We start from the raw sequence: 17,095 nt of genomic DNA, 5'->3' as shown, positions 1-17,095 counted from the left end.
TGACCCTCTAGAGTTTATAGTGTCTATAACAGCTGCACACGTCAGGCACTGTGCTAAAACTAGAGATACAAATATAGAATTCTTTTCCTGGGGAGTTAACATTCTGATAGAAGATATCTCCATATCTAGGGAGTGGTGGCCAGAGCGGAGTGTTTTGGAACAGAAAGTCAGAATGGGTGGTGATTGGAGCCATAAAGCAATTTATTCTCTGCCAGGAATGGTAGTGCTCATTTGGTTACTGTTCTCAGACCTTGAATTGGAGAACAGGGATTGGGGAAAGGGGTGGGAGTAAGGGCTCTGAAAAATTATTTTTCTTGCTAATCAGTGTGTTGGAGACTCAGAATTTCCAGCCCTGCCTTCTGCTCCAAAGTTCTTCACAAGGACATTACTTACAATGAGATTGCATAGAGTCTTATCCTGGTCAAACTCCAAACCAGATCTGAATTAATTTAATCTGCTCAGGTTTGGGTGGAGTTTGATTCTTCTGCCTAGACAGCTCAAGACTGGGAGAGGTCTGGGATAGTGGGAAGTATGATAGAATAGGTATTTCTTTGGTCCAGGAGGTAGAATAATGGCAGGTGATATCAGTCCCTGTTGAAAAGGTATATAACCCTGTACCCCCAAATCCCAACTCGAGCCAGTTCTGGACTGGCCCCCTTAAGGGAACTTAGTTCCAGACTAATTCTCATGCAATGCATGTTGCCAGCTTATAAGAGAAAATAAAGACATGCACCCAATCTAATTGTTTATCTCTTTCTTAGAACAAACTCTGGTTTGGGGTTTTGAGATTGGCAGGGCAGTCAGGTATTGGCATGGTTAGAAAGTGGTGGGCATGAGATTGGGCAAGGCAAAGTGAATGCTTACCAGTCAGAGGTCAAGGTAACAGAGTGGATCCTTCAATTTCAGATGGAGGTAGAGACTGTGGTGGTATGCCAAGGAAATTATTGGACAGTATTTTATTAGATTTGTTTTTGTTATTCTGACTCCCTGTGCCCCAGTCCTTGCTTCTAAGAAGTAAGGATGTGCATAAAATTTAAAAGTTTCACTTTTTTTCCCTGCTAAAGATGGACCTTTTGGGGATGAGTAGATAAACAGTCAAAACTTGTGCCTTACTCCCGTACTATGCTGATCCTGTGCCTGTCACACTTGTTACTGATCAAATTATTACTCTTTTTCATTAGTGACTGGAAAGAAACATTTCCCATTGCTTCAGAAACCAGAGTGCAAAGACTTCCTTCCTGTAATGATCTTCCTATAGAAGTGGGATAGATATATCATCTCTAGTGATATGGTAAATATGAAAGAACTAGGGATTAATTAGTGGAGTAAGCAAGGGGAGAGATAAGGAGATAAAAACAGAGGAGGGATTGAGAATTCGATTGTTCCCCAAAAGAAGAGAAAAGAAAGCAATTCCCAAGCCCTTAATCAATAAAATGAATAAAATGAAATTATTTCAAGCCTAAATGCTGAAGATTATAAACTGTCTAATTTGTAACTCATGTCTATTCTTGCAAATGTCAAGCAAAAGATTCGAGAGCACTTGAAAATGGTAATATTCATAGCAAAAAGGGAAGTTTAAGAACCTATACTATAGAAGGTCTTCAAGTCCTTATATACTTGTATGATCAGAAAGATGAACAGAGGTGGGGTAACACTGTGTGGTAAAAATTTGTGCATTACAAATGTAGTAGGTAATTATAAAATGAATGGAGCAAAAAGGTATTGATGCAATGGAAATATTCTTGGATTTAGAGTCAGAGGACCTTTGGTTCAAATGCCAACTCCACCATTTATTATCTAGACTGGTCACTTCAACTTTCTGAGACTTCACTTTCTCAATTGTAAAATAAGGGGTTGGGCTAAATAAATGACCATTGTGATCTCTTCTAATTAATTCTCTCTCCCTGCCTTCCTCTTTCTTTCTCTTTTTCTCCCTCCCTCCCCCTGGGAGAGAACTAAATTCAATTTCCCAAAGTACATGATGAAAACAGTATTAAGGTCACTGCTCTTTGGTGAAAGTAGGTGAAGCAACTAAAACCAGGCTATATTTAGCCTTGGCTTGGGTAAGTTCACTTGACTGCAATTTACCAAGCTGCAATTTGCCATTATGCTTTGTGCAAGATGGTCACTGCAAAAGAAATAGATACCTAGGCTTATCCATGAGAAACTTGCAATCTTGTTAAAGGAAATAATCAGGCAAAAACACAAATGCAATAGATTAAATGTTAAGCTGACTCTGCTCAAGGACAAAAATGTCATCAGTATGGAAGAGCATCGACTAGAATTATTAGGAAAAATTGAGAATTTTAGGCTCGCAGAGTTTAGAATTGGAAGGAATCATGTCTGTCTAATACTATGATTTTGTAGTTGAGGCTTTGTGAGGTAAAGTGACCTGAAGGTCATATAGGTAGTTAATGACAAAGCTAAGATTCAAAATCAGAAGATATTTGAGGTATAAGCCATCTCATACTATATACCACAAAAAGCTCATAATGGATAACCAACTTGAATATTCAGGGTAACACTATACGAAAAAAGAGGAGAGAATCAAATCAGGTACTTTTTTCACCTATGGCAATGGGAGAATATTTAATCAAATAAGAGACAGAGGCAACCCCAAAAGAAAAATAGATTATTTCAATGACATAAAACCGAAATGCTTTCCATTAACAAAATCAATGAGACTGGCATAAGAAAGGCAACTTTCAACTGTGGGAAATATTTTTTTTACATCAGAGATATCTGGTAAAGATTGAATAACCAAGATATGTAGGGAACTACCACAAATAAATAGCAATTTAGAGTACCCTCCAACTTGCACATGTGCGTGAGTCAGAATAACTGTGAATGTTTAAAATACTTTGTAGGTCTGTACTCCCAAAACTATAGCTCCCAAATTTTCACTGATGGGTTTACCTTCAATCAGCCAGGTGACACATTTAGCTCAAAGCAAAGGTATTTTTTGAAATTGTATAACATGAACAGTAGCAACAAAACATACCCATTATAAACCTGGGGCATATTCTCCTACAAATAGACATGTATGTGTTTGTCTTTTGTTGCCGAAGAAGACCATGCCATCAGAGAAATAATGACACGACTTGCACTTGACTTTGTTTTGAGTGAGGGAGGGCTGTGCAGGTCACCAGCCTCACTTCTCCTCAAGAGCCAACTGAATCCAGTGACCAGATATTCATCAGGATGACTAGAGATGACCCAGGATGAGGTAATTGGGGTTAAATGACTTGCCCAAGGTCACACAACTAGTGAGTGTCAAGTGTCTGAGGTGAGATTTGAACTCAGGTCCTCCTGACTCCTGCACTGGTGCTCTATCCACTGCACCACCTAGCTGTCCCCACAAATACACATAGCAGCAATGGAAAGACTAGTACATACATAGGTACATACATTCATACATACATACATATATACATACTAGTACAAAGGCACACACTTAGAGAATATGTGTGGCTAAGATGTTCATGGTTCTGGTGCTACATGGTCCCAAGGTCTCATGTGTTTTCTTCTCCTGTTGTTCTCCCATTGCTTCCTTTGGGTTTCCTTAAATTCTCTCCTGGGCAAGTGACTCAGCTGGGCTGTCTTAGTCTACTCCAGACTGTTCAGGCTAAATTTCCCTCCCTACAGAACATCTTTTATTGTGACTGACTCCTTAGATCTAGCTTTGTGGCATTGTAAAAAACGCCACCAGGTCTATGGTCTGTCCTTCAACCAGTCAATGGCTAGCTGCTTTATAACTCCTTCAAGTTTGGTTGAGGAGTGTCCCCATAGGACTTCCTTTACAAGCAATGAATGGACCATTCCTAGTTTGCATTTTGAAAATAGTTCACTGAGTATTTAAAGCATTCAAGGTTTCATGTCCTCAACAGTTCATATCTCTTTTACTTAGGGGGCTCATTGATCAGGGGTCTTCAATCAACCTTACCACAAATATACCAAGAGCCATTCTCCAATGGATAAACATTTAAAGAAATTGAACAAATAGTTTTCAAAAGAATAATTGAGAACCAGAAAGCATTAGAGTTGGGCCATGAAAAACTGGTAGGATTAGGAAAGGTTGAGAGTAAGGCAGTGAGCTAAGGAAAATATATATTATTTGAGGGGAAAAGATGTTATCTGGAAACAATGTAGTTCCAATTATTTCTTGTTTGTGCAAATGACAGTATTTGGGTTTTGACAGAAACAGTCACTTTTTAAAAGAAGCACATGAATTTCAATGAAGTAAATTACTGCTGAATTCACAGCTGGCTTCACTCTGGACATAGAATAATTGGAATGAACTCAGTGGATTCCACAGACTTTGTAGTACAACCTTGAGGCATTTTCAGTCTCTCAGTTTCTTGAAAACCTCTCTTTTTATGGTTATTTATAAATCTGAGTGAAGGTCAGCCAACTTGGTGGTTTTCCCTCTCCACTCCTAATAGTGTACTCAGTATATCATTTAGCACTTGGATATAACACAGAAATTTCATTATTTCTTATCTTCTGTGTTTATAGAGTATGTTTATGGATGTCTCTATTATGGAGGGACAAATCTGTAACCAAATGACATCTTCTAGTATTGTAACATGAGATCAATTTCCACTGGTTACCCTGGGGTTCTTGTAATAATATTTTACACATATTTTTGTCATTGGCCAGTGTCTAGACATATAACGAGACTTGGGGGAATATCTACACTTAAAAAAACAAAAACATAAACAACTTCAAAACAAAACCCCAGCCTTCTACAGCTACAATTTCTCAACATCTGTTGCTGAACTTAATACCATGTAGTAGGTTATGCTTAGCCAGGCTGATAATACTAGGTAATTTATCCTTTTATTGTTTCTTCACCATTTTGTTACCCTCAACTGAATTGGTTTTAAGACCCACACCAAAAATGTGCTGAGTTTGTTTGAGCTGTAGTAGCTAAACCTGTGCATTTTTCTCTGCCTCTCCCTTTTAGCCACACTTCAGAGTTCATTTCATTGTTCAGCAATTTCTATTTCAAATCTTTTCACTACATATAGCACATCTCCCATTCTTGGCTTCATGCCTTCTTCCGCCAACCCAAAAACAGTCTGTCTCACTTAATATCTACTAAGCAACTCAAGGACCCTTTGAAGCTCTCTTTACAGTAGTATATATTTTAATTTACCTATTAACTTTTTGTCTAAGATGGGAAAGCTTTACCAGATATCGTGCTACCTGCCTTTTTTGGTTGTCCTTTACTAATGCTGGTATTGGCCAAACAGGAATGACTAGTGTTTTCTTACTCCTAACTGGTATCTAATGCTCTGAAATTGACACAAGTTTTCTGGGGAATTGAGGTTTCCTGTCCCTGGGTTGAAGATGTCTTTCTTTGCAAGTGAATGTCCTAACTCCTGGAGTGATTGTTTTATTTTCCATAGTAGCTAACTACCTTGAGCACAGTAGGTGCTTAAGAAATGCTTGTTGGATTAGATTGGACTTTAAGTGGTTTATTGATTTATTTTTTAATGACTAAAAAAGATTACTGAGACACCAATCTCATGCCAGGAAACAAAAAGGTGAAGCACAATACCTCCATTTAAGGAGGGCACTCAGGCTAGCCTTATCTTTACCTAGTGCTTTCGTAGCTCTCCTCCTCCAGCCCCTTCCTCTCCCAGTTTTCAGCTTCCTTTTATCGTTGTCTTTCTCCATTCGAATATACCTTTCTTTAGGGTAGAGACTTTTTCTTTCTGTTTTTATTTGTATTTCCAGAACTTGGCACAGTATCTTACACATAGGAAGTGCTTAATAAATGTTTGTTGACTTGATGTGAGTGTAATGGAATATTATTGAGCTATAAGAAATGAATAGTTTTAGAGGAAACTGGGAAGATATTTTATGATGTTGAGTGCGGCTAGGAGAACAATTTACACATTGACGGTAACATTATAGAAAAAAAGTGACTTTGAAAGACTAGATACCTCTGATTAACGCAATAATAAACCACAAATCTGAGGACTGAAGATGAATCACATTACCTGCCTCTTGCCAAAGAGTCGAAGGACTTCAAATCCAGAATGAGACTTGGGGCGTGACCAATTTGGGAATTCGTTTTGCTGGATTGTTTGTTGTGAGGGTTTTGTTTTCTGTTTTATTTTTAATGGTGGGGGGTGGGAGTATGGGGCAGTGGGAGGAAGAGATAATACTTGTAAAGATTTTTTAAAATGAAAAGAATTAGTTGCAAGATTGTACATTAGAATCAGTACTTCTGTTCTAGAGAAAGAGGTCAAATTTTTTTTATACATTGCTTGTTGCACTTTTATTTATTGCATGTGTAGTGAAAGCATTCTTAGACCAGAAGTTAGGAAATGTGAATTCTATTGATTTTTCTATTAAGTAGAATTTATAAACTTTGACATGCTCCTTTGTTTCTGGTTCTTCATCAGTATAATAGGGATAATTATAAAGAAAGGCATTGGTTCTATTTTGGGTAGTGGTAGAGCAGAGACATTTTTCAGACATCTCCACTCAGACCTGTCCCTTTGATTTTTGATAAAAACACTAAGGTGAATGATGGGATGTTCAAAAGAACCTTCTCACCATCATCTCAATTCAGAGTCTTTGTAACTTTGCTAAGTGAAGTCTGAGAATGATTTGCCTAGGTCAGGGGTATGATAGGAATTTAAAGGAATTCTCTGACCATAATTTGGATAAAAATTAGATTGGAATGGCCTTATGGAAGGATAATAGGCAGTTGAAAAGGTAGACTAAAAATGCTAGTGGAAACTTTGTGGTTAATACATCTAGTATGCAGGCCAGGATCTGCATCTCAAAAGGGCTAAAATAACCTGAGGCTATGAGTTTAGCAGAGAGTAGTCAAAACAGCTCTGCTGAGAAACTGTGTTATAGCTGAAGGCCTGAAGGTATAAAAGGAAAGAAGAGATCTTCCAAGACTCTGCAAAGGGAGCCCAGAGATTAGCACAACATCATCTGGCTTCTTGTGTTTTCTTTTTTCCATCTGAGGCAATTGGGGTTAAATGACTTGCCCAGGGTCACACAGCTTAGTTAGTGTCAAGTGTCTGAGGTTGGATTTGAACTCAGGTCCTCCTGATTCCAGGACCAGTGCTCTACCCACTGTGCCACCTAGCTAGCATGTGTTCTTTTTGCTTGTTCTTGTCTATGTCTCTTCCTTGAATTGATACGTTTCATAAATATATGCCCTTTTATGAGTGTTTCCTGGCCAAACATGCTCCCCTATGACTATGCTACTACTTACATGATTCCTGGTCATGCATGTTCCTTGCATATATCCCCTTTCTCAATAGGGGTATGGTAATCTCTAGGAGAGTATAACTACTGTATTGGATAGTCTTTGTGATTTATTTAGTTATATTATTTGATGAAATGTGTTTCATTTTGGATGAATGTGTTCCCTACTTGGTCTAGTAAAAAACAGAGCAATAATGGTTTGTGAACTATGATTTTGACTGGATGGTGACCTGCAAATTGTTTGAATCCTGGCTGGATTTTTGTGGACCCTTGTGCTGTATGTGCTCTAACCTTTTTTACATAGCTGATGGGAGGATCAAAGGAAATTGTATGTGTCTGTGTAAGAATTTCATTTAAATATTAGAGCAAAAACCTTGTTGAAGCCTGTTTTGGGGCATCCTGGCAATTAGGTAGCACAAATCTCTATTGAGTCAGGAAGCTCTGAGTTCAAATTTTGCCTCATGTTTCCTTAGCTTTGTGACAGTGGGCAAATTCCTTAATCTCTCGGCCTCTGTTACCTCATCTGTAAAATGGAGAAAATAATAGCATCTATTACATAGGGTTGATCAGAGGAGTAAATGAGATAACATCTGTAAAGTGCTTCACACTTACTGCACTATGTAAATACCAGTTGTTATTATTTACAACACGCAGGGAAAGGTCTTCTGCCTGAAAGCTTATCATGGCTTTTCCTTTTAAGTCTTGAAGGTCTGTTCTCCAATAATCATGTGCAAATTTTTGAAGGAAGGGTATTCTTTTAAATCACTGTAAACAATCAACTGATTGAGATTACAAACATAATCTGCTTTTAATGAGGTTAATTGGTTCCATAAGAAATAATAACAGGGCCCATTTCCAGAACATTTTAAGGTTTACAAAGTACTGTTCCTCACACTTCTGTGAGAGATAAATACCGCTAATGTTGTCATCATCAATTTTGTAGATGAGGGAATTGAAGCTCAGTGATTTGAGATTATCCATGGTCAAACAGCTATTAAGTGGCAGAGGTGTGCTGGTCCTAAGTCCAGTATTTCCACTTTGTCTCTTGTGAAAAGATTGAGAAGGGCTCTATCTGTGATTTCTTTGGTATAAAGGCTTCCAGATGATAAAAGTCCTTCCACCAATGTAGGTCAGCACCTTCCCTTCTGCTTATAGTATTAGAAAGTTGCATGGGCACTAAATGGTTAAGTGACTTCCCATGGTCAGAGGGCCAGCGTCAGAGGCAAGATCTGAACATAGGTCCTTGTGTCTTCAAGGATAATTCTTTATCCACAGTGCCATGCTGTGTCTTTTGTGAGGGCACAATGGTAAGTAAAGCAATGTTACACAGAGAAAGTATTTTCACAGGAACAATGACAAAATGAGTCATTTGTCTACATCACTACATAGCTTTATGGAAAGGCTTGCTTATAATGTATTCATGATGTTCTGGGCTGGGCTTGACTCAGACCAGTCTTCTGGTAGTGTAGATTTGATACTGGAACAATGCTAAGACATTCATAGGTCATCCGGCAGTTAATAAAGGGACATTTCCTTAGCAGGAGAAGGAAAGATACTGAAATTTCCTTGAGTTCATTCAGGGGAGTGAAGTGTCTACCTCAGTAGACAGCCAAATATCTGAGAACTCTATCCCTAAACCCCATCCCCAGCTCCTTGTGACTGCTTTGTACTCAGGCAGAGAGGAAGTGGCATTCATAGTCTGAGTTTGTATTTCCTCGAGTCAGTTAAGTCTTGGGGAATGCCTTGAGGACAAATTAGCCTAGCCTGCAAGGGTGGGGAGGGGTTAAACTCTTGTTCCCGGCATACTGCATTCACCCCACGTATCCTGGCTTTCCCTAGCCCACAGCCACAGCCTGGATCACATCTGGTCAGTACTACAAGGCCTGGCTTCTGGAAACAGCAGGGGGTCCTTCAGTCTTCGCCCACTCACTGTCTGCTGCTCTTTAGATGAAAGTTTATGAGGTGAAAGTTCTTGAAGTGAAGTTTTTGGAGGACATAAATGAAATGAAAGTTGAGGTGAAATTTCTCAGGACCTAGTTTGCATCTCTCAGGGTTTGTTGATTCAGTGAAGTTGGCCCGGAGGTGTTTACACTTCCCTCAGACCAAACCTCAGCCCCTGGACTTTTCTCTGAAGTCTTTTCAAGATGTCTTAGGAGGACAACTGGTTTATCCCTTTATTTTGCTGTTCTACATTCATTTCCTGGCAGTTTTCCATCTGTTTGTGGAGGAAATCTGGAGAGCCTGGAAATTTCTGACCTATTCTGCCATCTTCCCAGAATGCCTCTCCTTGGTCTTGGAACATTATATGTCGAAGAGCAAAGGAGCTGGGGTTGCATCCAAGAATAACTTATCTAGCACAGTTGAGTATAATCCTGAGTGAAAAAAAATGGGCATTTGTTGAACTAGAAGACTTTCATGTATTTTTAACAAAAAGACCAGAACTCGATGGAAAATTCAGCATAAAAAATCCAGAAGAAATAAGGAAATCATTAAAGACTAATTATAAGGCACCGATAAAGATTAAACTACTTACTTGTGATATATGAAAATGTTACAGTATTCTTAAAACTGTTATTACTAAGGTAGTTTGAAAGAAAGGTTGTGGCTGAGTTGTATGTATGTGATGGGGTGGTTCTAAAAAATAAAATTGGTTAGGAAAAGGTAAAAGGAGCAATTATTTCATAAACACAGGGTATAGGGCGGAGCCAAGGTGGCTAGTGCTTCCCCCACAGCCCACAAAATACCTGCAAAAAATGGCTCTCAATGAATTCTAGAGCAGCAGAAGCCACAGAGCAACACAGAGAAAGAGTTTTCCAGCCAAGGGTACCCTGGAAGGCCAACAGGAAAGGTCTATCTTACTGGATGCTGAGCAGAGCAGAACCCAGCACTGGCCGTGGGGCACTAGGAAGAATAGGACCTGAACAGACTTCCAGGGCAGAATTTCCAGCAGGGAGCGTCCCAGATCCCTCAACCCACAAGCAACAAAGAAAGTTCCAAAGGTCAGTGTGGGAGGGCTTTCTCTGCTGGGCAAGAGGAGAACGGGGTTCCCCCAGCACTAGCCCCAGGCCATGGCAGCAGCAGTGGGAGGTGGGCAGCTGTGATGGCCAAGGAAGCAGCCTGGGTTCATTGTCCAGGCAGCTCAGCTTAAAGCCTCTGGAGGAACTGAGCAGCTGATCTGAACCTCAGCCCTCAGTGGCAGCTCCACCCCCCATCCAAAGCCCCTGGGGGAATTGAGCAGCTGATTTGAATCTCAGCCTTGTATTGGGGAGAAGAGAAGAACTAGGACCCTCCTCTTGACAAAGGATTCAGAAATCAAGTAACTGGCTGGGTAAATGCCCAAAAAAGGAAAAAAAAATAAGACCATGGAAGGTTACTTTCTTGGGTTACAGGTGTCTTCTTTCATCCTTTCAGATGAGGAAGAACAAGGCATACTGTCAGAGGAAGTCAAGGCCTCTGCCTCCAGCACCCTGAAAATGAATATGAAATGGGCTCAGGCCATAGAAGAGCTTGAAAAACATGTCAGCAGCCTACTAAAGGAGAACCAAAAAAATGCTGAGGAAAATAACACCTGTAAAAAGAGGCTAACTCAGTTGGAAAAAGAGGTCCAAAAAGCCAATGAGGAGAAGGAGGCTTTAAAAAACAGGATTAGCCAAATGGAAAAGAAGGTTCAAAAGCTCACTGAACAAAATAGTTCTTTAAAACAGAGAATTGAGTTCAGGGAAGCCAACGACTATGAGATAAACCAAGCAGTTAGAAAACAAAACCAAAAGTTTGAAAAAATATAAGATAATGCAAAACATCTCGTAGGAAAAGCAACTGACCTGGAAAACAGATCCAGGAGAGACAATTTAAAAATTATGGGACTACCTGAAAGTCAAGATCAGAAAAAGAGCCTAGACATTATCTTCCATGAAATTATCAAGGAAGACTGTCCTGATATTCTAGAACCAGAGGGCATAATAAATATTGAAAGAATCCACCCATTACCTCCTGAAAGAGATCCAAAAAGAGAAACTCCTAGGAATATTGTAGCCAAATTTCAGAGTTCCCAGGTCAAGGAGAAAATACTGCAAGCAGCTAGAAAGAAGCAATTTGAATATTGTGGAAATACAATCACGATAACACAGGATCTGGCAGCTTCAACATTAAGGGATCAAAGAGCTTGGAATAGGATATTCCAGAAGTCAAAGGAATTGGAATTAAAACCAAGAATCACCTACCCAGCAAAACTGAGTATAATATTTCAAGGGAATAAATGGTTATTCAGTGATATAGAGGACTTTCAAGTATTCATGATGAAAAGACCAGAACTGAATAGAAAATTTGACTTTCAAATACAAGAATCCAGAGAAGCATGAAAAGGTAAACAGGAAAGAGAAATCATAAAAAGACTTTCTAAAACTGAACTGTTTACATTCCTACATGGAAAGATAATATTTGTAACTCTTGAGACTTTTGTCAGTATTTCGGTAGGTGGAGAGATTATTACCCCCCCACACACAGACACACACACACACGCGCATGCACACACACACACATATAGACAGAGAGTATAGGTTGAGTTGAATCAGAAGAGATGATATCCATAAAAAAATAATGAAATAAAAATTAAAGGGTGAGGGAAGAAAATACTTGGAGGAGAAAAGGAGAAATGAAATGGGGCAGGCTATCACTCATAAAAGAGATAAGAAAAATACTATTCAATGGAAGAGAAAAGGGAGAAGATGAGAGGGGAAAAGTGAAGCTTACTCTCTTCATATATGGCTTAAGGAGGGAATAACATACTCACTAAATTTGGTTTGAAAATCATCTTACACTACAGGAAAGTAGGGGAGGAGGGGACAAGTGAGGTGAGGGTGATGATAGAAGGGAGGGCAAATGGGAGAAGGGAGTAACTAGAAGTAAACACTTTTGGGAAGGTACAAGGTCAAATGAGAGAATAAAAAAGGGAGGGGCCGGGATAGGATAGAGGGCAGTATAGTTAGTATTACACAACATGATTATTATGGAAGTCTTTTTTCAAAATGACACATATATAGCCAGTATTGAATTACTTGCATTCTCGGTGGGGATGGATAGGGAAGGAGGGAGGGAGAGAAGTTGAAATTCAAAATATTAGAAATGAATGTTGAGAATTATTATTGCGTATAACTGGGAAATAAAAAACACAGGTAATGGGGTATAGAAATTTATTTTGTCCTATAAGAAAAGAGAGAAGATAAAGGAAGGGTGGGGTGTGACAGAAGGGAGGACACATTGAGGGAAGGGGTAATCAGAATGCAAGGTATTATGGGAAGGGGGAGGGGAGAGATGGGGAGAAAAATTGGAACTCAAAATTTTGTGGAAATGAATGTCAGAATCTAAAAATAAATTAATTAAAAAAAAACAACAGGGTGTGAAAAGAACCAATGTAGAGGAAGCAGGTAGGGGTGGAGAGCTGGCAGTGTTGGACTCTTACTATCTTCTGGGGTGAAGAGGAAACAAAGCATATATCTGAAGAGGTTTAGAAGTCTTCCGAACTTCGAGAGAAGTGAGAAAACTGTGGGATAGGATGGGGGAGGAACTTTTAAAAGGGATTATAGAATTAAGATTTTTTTCCCCCATTCAGTGAATAGGCCTTTTTAAGAGATGAGACAAGGGATAGCCCCTTTAATTAGAAAAAAAGAAAAAAAAGTCAAGCTGGGAGGGGAAGACTCTCAGGGTTGCTGTCCCAAAGAGAAACAGTTACCATTGACATTCATTCTAAGCCAGGAGGGCCCCAAATACAGCCATTAAGAGGAGCTTGGGCAGAGACCTATTGTGGTCCAATCTATGAACTTCAGAGTGAACTGGGTTTAAGGTTCTGTGAAAGAAGAAAGAAAAATAAAGAAAGGAAAGAAGAAAGAAAGGTACTCCAAGTGAGTACTTGAAAAGTCCTTAGCCTAAAAAGGCTAAGGTCTCCCATTGTATCCTGGGCCATCTCCAGTCATCCTGATGAATATCTGGCCACTGGACCCAGATGGCTCAGGAGGAGAAAGTGAGATTGGTGACCTTGCACAGCCCTCCCTCACTCAAATCAAAGTCAACTGAAAGTCATGTCATGATTTCCTTGATGTCATGGTCCTCTTCAGAAAAGGAAGGACAAGCATAATAGAATAAAATTAAGAGGGTGGGGGGAGAAGATAAGGGAGGGAATTTTAGAGGAATAGGTAAAATGAAGAATAGGAGGAGAAAGGGAAAAGATAAGGTAACAAGGGATAGCATAAAAAGATAGGCTGAGAAGGAAAATAGTGAGTAAAAAGAAAATGGATATTCACAAATAGTAATTAGACCTTTGTGGAATCTATAAGAATATGCACCATTCCCAAACTGATAAATGGTCAAAGGATATGAACAGGCAATTTTCCAATGAAGAAATCAAAACAATTTATAGTCATAGAAAATGCTCTAAATCATTACTGATTAGAGAAATACAGATGAAAACAACCATGAGATATGATTTTACACCTACTAAATTAGCTAAAATGATAGAAGGAGAAAGTGACAAATGTAGGAGAGGATATGGAAGAATTGGGACACTAATTCATGGTCTGTGGAATTGTAAATGATCCAACCATTTTGAAGTGCATTCTGGAATTATGCCTAAAGAATTATTAAATATCTATACCCTTTGGGCAAAATAAGACAACATTGTATACAGTAATAGCAATATTGTTTTAAGAATGACTTTGAGCAAGTGTGTTATTTTATTATAAATACCCAAACTAACTATAAAGGACATATGAAGATATTATCTGCATCCAGAGAAGGAATTTGATAAATAGACTTATGTATAGAATAATTTTACATATGCACATACACACATACATACGTATATGCATCTATTTGTACCTAACGGTAGCCATCTTCAGCAGGGGCAGGGATGGGGGAGAAAAACAATTACATGATAATTTTGTGGTATATATTTTAAAGGAATACCAAGTTGTGCATAGTAGATTTGCAGTTTCATGTACAATTGTCTGTTTTTTGTACTATGTTAAGGAAATGCTTGTTTTATTCCACAAATTAAAAATAAAATGAAAAAGAATTCATCCTATTGGTAAAATTTCCCGAAGAATAAAATTTACGTTCATAAATTAGTTTCAGTTTGACAAATAGGTGTTTATTAAGTATAGGATGTATAGAAAACATTACATTAGTTATTAGAAATATGAATGAGATATAATTCTTGATTTTAAAGAAATTATTTATCCAAATCACTAACAAAACTGAATTGTTTCCAAGAAAACAAAGAGCCAAACTATTACTCTTAATACATTTCACTCCTTGGTGGCAAGGTTCTTAAGATTTTCTAAAGGACGTTCTACTTAAAATGTCTTTAGCGCTGTTCCTGGTCAACCCAGATCTCTGGTATTCAAGAAATCTGATATAGGCAGCACTAAAGGAGAAAAAGAAAACCTGAAACAGAACAAACAAGACAGTAGTTCCCTAAATAGTAATCTGGAAGCATCCCTAGAAGGACTGAGTCTTAAGTCTAAAGAATTAGATCTGTGTGATAGATTCATGGATGAAGCCAAATCTTTGCATCTCACAGTGGGTTTCTCAAAGTAAAAATGTGACCCTAAGTAGCAGCAGTACCATGAGTCTCAGGGTTATAGCAAAACTGGTGATACTTTCTGCATTCTTTGGTCCTCATTACAAGACAGGGAGAATGGCCTTATACTGCCACCCGCTTAGTGTTTCCTGGCCCAGCAACCAAGATCTTCCCCAGTCTGAGAGAAAACTGAGAGAGTAAAGGCATAGAATAAAAAAATCTTTGCTCCATGAGAGGCCTCTGAGGACTGTCCACTTTCTTCTGTGGGGGCTAGTTTGACACTTTCACTTTCCCTTGTTGCCATAAAGCAAGCTCCCTCCCAACAATGTCACTCCTTGGTTCTCCAAGTCCTGGGGAGAATCTGTACAATGAAGGATCACTGGATATTCTCCTGGAAGCAGTATGAAGGGGATAGTTTTACAGTAATTAATGGACTATGCTGGGCATACTTTTTGCCACAGCATATGCTAGTGCCCACTTTTTTGCCATTGGACCATCCTGGCTACCAGGAGCAGATCTTCTGCCTGGTCTACTGATCCATGGGGGCCAGCATCTTTTTCTGATGCTTGCTGCTAATCTGCTAGCATTAGCTTCTACCTCTACCTCCATCCTTCCCCACCTCTTCCAGGAAGGACAACTGGCACTCCAGAACTCACTTTTTCAGCCTCCTATTTTATAAACTCTAGTGTCTTCTTATAAGCTCTAGGATCAAATATAACATCCTCAGCTTGGCTTTCAGGGTCCATCATAACTTGACCATCTCCTACCTTTTCAAAGTTTTTACACCTTACTCCCCTACACATACTCTGTGATCCAGAGACAATAGTTTCCTTGCAATAGTCCTCACACAGGATACTCAGTCTCTCAACTCCAAGCATTTTCACTGGCTATTCCCCATGTGAGAATGCTTTCCCTTCTCATCTCCACTTTCTAGCTTCTCTGGTTTTCTTCAAGTCACTCCTTGGTAGGAAGCCTATCTCAGGCCTGTTGACTTTACCTTCTTAACATCTCTTCCTCCTGCTACCGCCCTGGTATAGGCCCTCACATCTGGAGTATTACAGTAGTCTGCTGGTTGATCTGCCAACCCCAGACTAGCAGTTATTAAAGTGATCTTCCTAAAGGGCAGATCTGACCAAATCATGATGTGCAGCTTCCCCCTTCCCCCTCAATAAATGCCAGTTACTCCCTATTACCTCTAAGATAAAAATTAAAATTAAAAACCTTTGATGTTTAAAGTCCTTCATAACCTGCTCCACCCCCACCCCGAGTCTGCTTACACCTCACACCCCACCACCTCCTCTGCCCCCAAATATACTCTTTTATCCAGTGACACTGGCCTCCTTGCTGTTCGTTGCACAAGACACTATACCTCCCAACTTCAGTCATTTTCATTTGGCTGTCTGTCCTCCATGCCTGGAAATGCTCTCCTTCATCTCTGCCTTATGGCTTCCTTTGTTTTCTTTAAGTTTCAGCTAAATCTCGTCTTCTACAGGAAGCCTTTCCCAATTTCCTCTTAAATCTAGCACCTTGCCTCTGTTGATTGTTTCCAATCAATCCAGTATATGGCTTGATCGTACACAGTTATTTGCATGGTATAGCTATCCTCATTTGTGATGTCCTTGTGATCAGAGATTACCTTTACCTTTCTTTTTATATCCAGCACTTATCACAGTATCTGGAGCTTAATTCAAAGTAGGAGCTTAATAATGTTTGTTGACTGACTGACTTATTGACTCAGGCCTTCTTCATCTTTGTGCCTTACTTCTCAGACTGCGTCCAATTAATCTTGTATAAACCTTGTTTATAGAATAGCTGTCTGCATGCTGTTTCCATCCTTAGACTGTAAGCTGCGTGAGACCAGAAACCATTTGTTTTTTGCCTCAGTTTGTATTTCTAATACTTAGCATAGTGTCCACAATATTTTCTTTTCATTTATTTCAGTTGTGTGCAACTCTTAGTGACTCCATTTTGAGGTTTGCTTGGAAAAGATTCTAGAGTGCTTTGGCATTTCCTTCTCCATCTCATTTTACAGATGAGGAAACTGAAGCAAACAGGGTTAAGTGATTTGTCCAGGGTCTGAAGCCAAATTTGAATTAAGGAAGGTGAATCTTCCTGACTCAGGGTGTCACCCTCTATACACTACACTGCCTAGATGCCCACCTGGGATATGGTAAATGCCTAAAGAGTCTGAGCTTTCTGTCTTGTCCTGGGAGAATGTGTGTGCATTGACACTCCTAGGGACTGATTGTGTTCCACCATGGCAGGCTTGACTCTATCCCTTTA

General features: G+C 39.3%; 1 pseudogene; it reads right to left on the bottom strand.

The window, feature by feature from the left end:
* Positions 1-15,953, bottom strand: part of LOC140522825 (uncharacterized) — a 31,373-nt pseudogene extending 15,420 nt beyond the window's left edge.
* Positions 15,954-17,095: the final 1,142 nt, after the last annotated feature.

This window comes from Notamacropus eugenii, chromosome 2 (assembly GCF_028372415.1).
Source record: "Notamacropus eugenii isolate mMacEug1 chromosome 2, mMacEug1.pri_v2, whole genome shotgun sequence".
Classification (NCBI taxonomy): domain Eukaryota; kingdom Metazoa; phylum Chordata; class Mammalia; order Diprotodontia; family Macropodidae; genus Notamacropus; species Notamacropus eugenii.
Note: the sequence above shows the minus strand (reverse complement) of the source record. Positions and strands in the feature narration are given on the sequence as shown.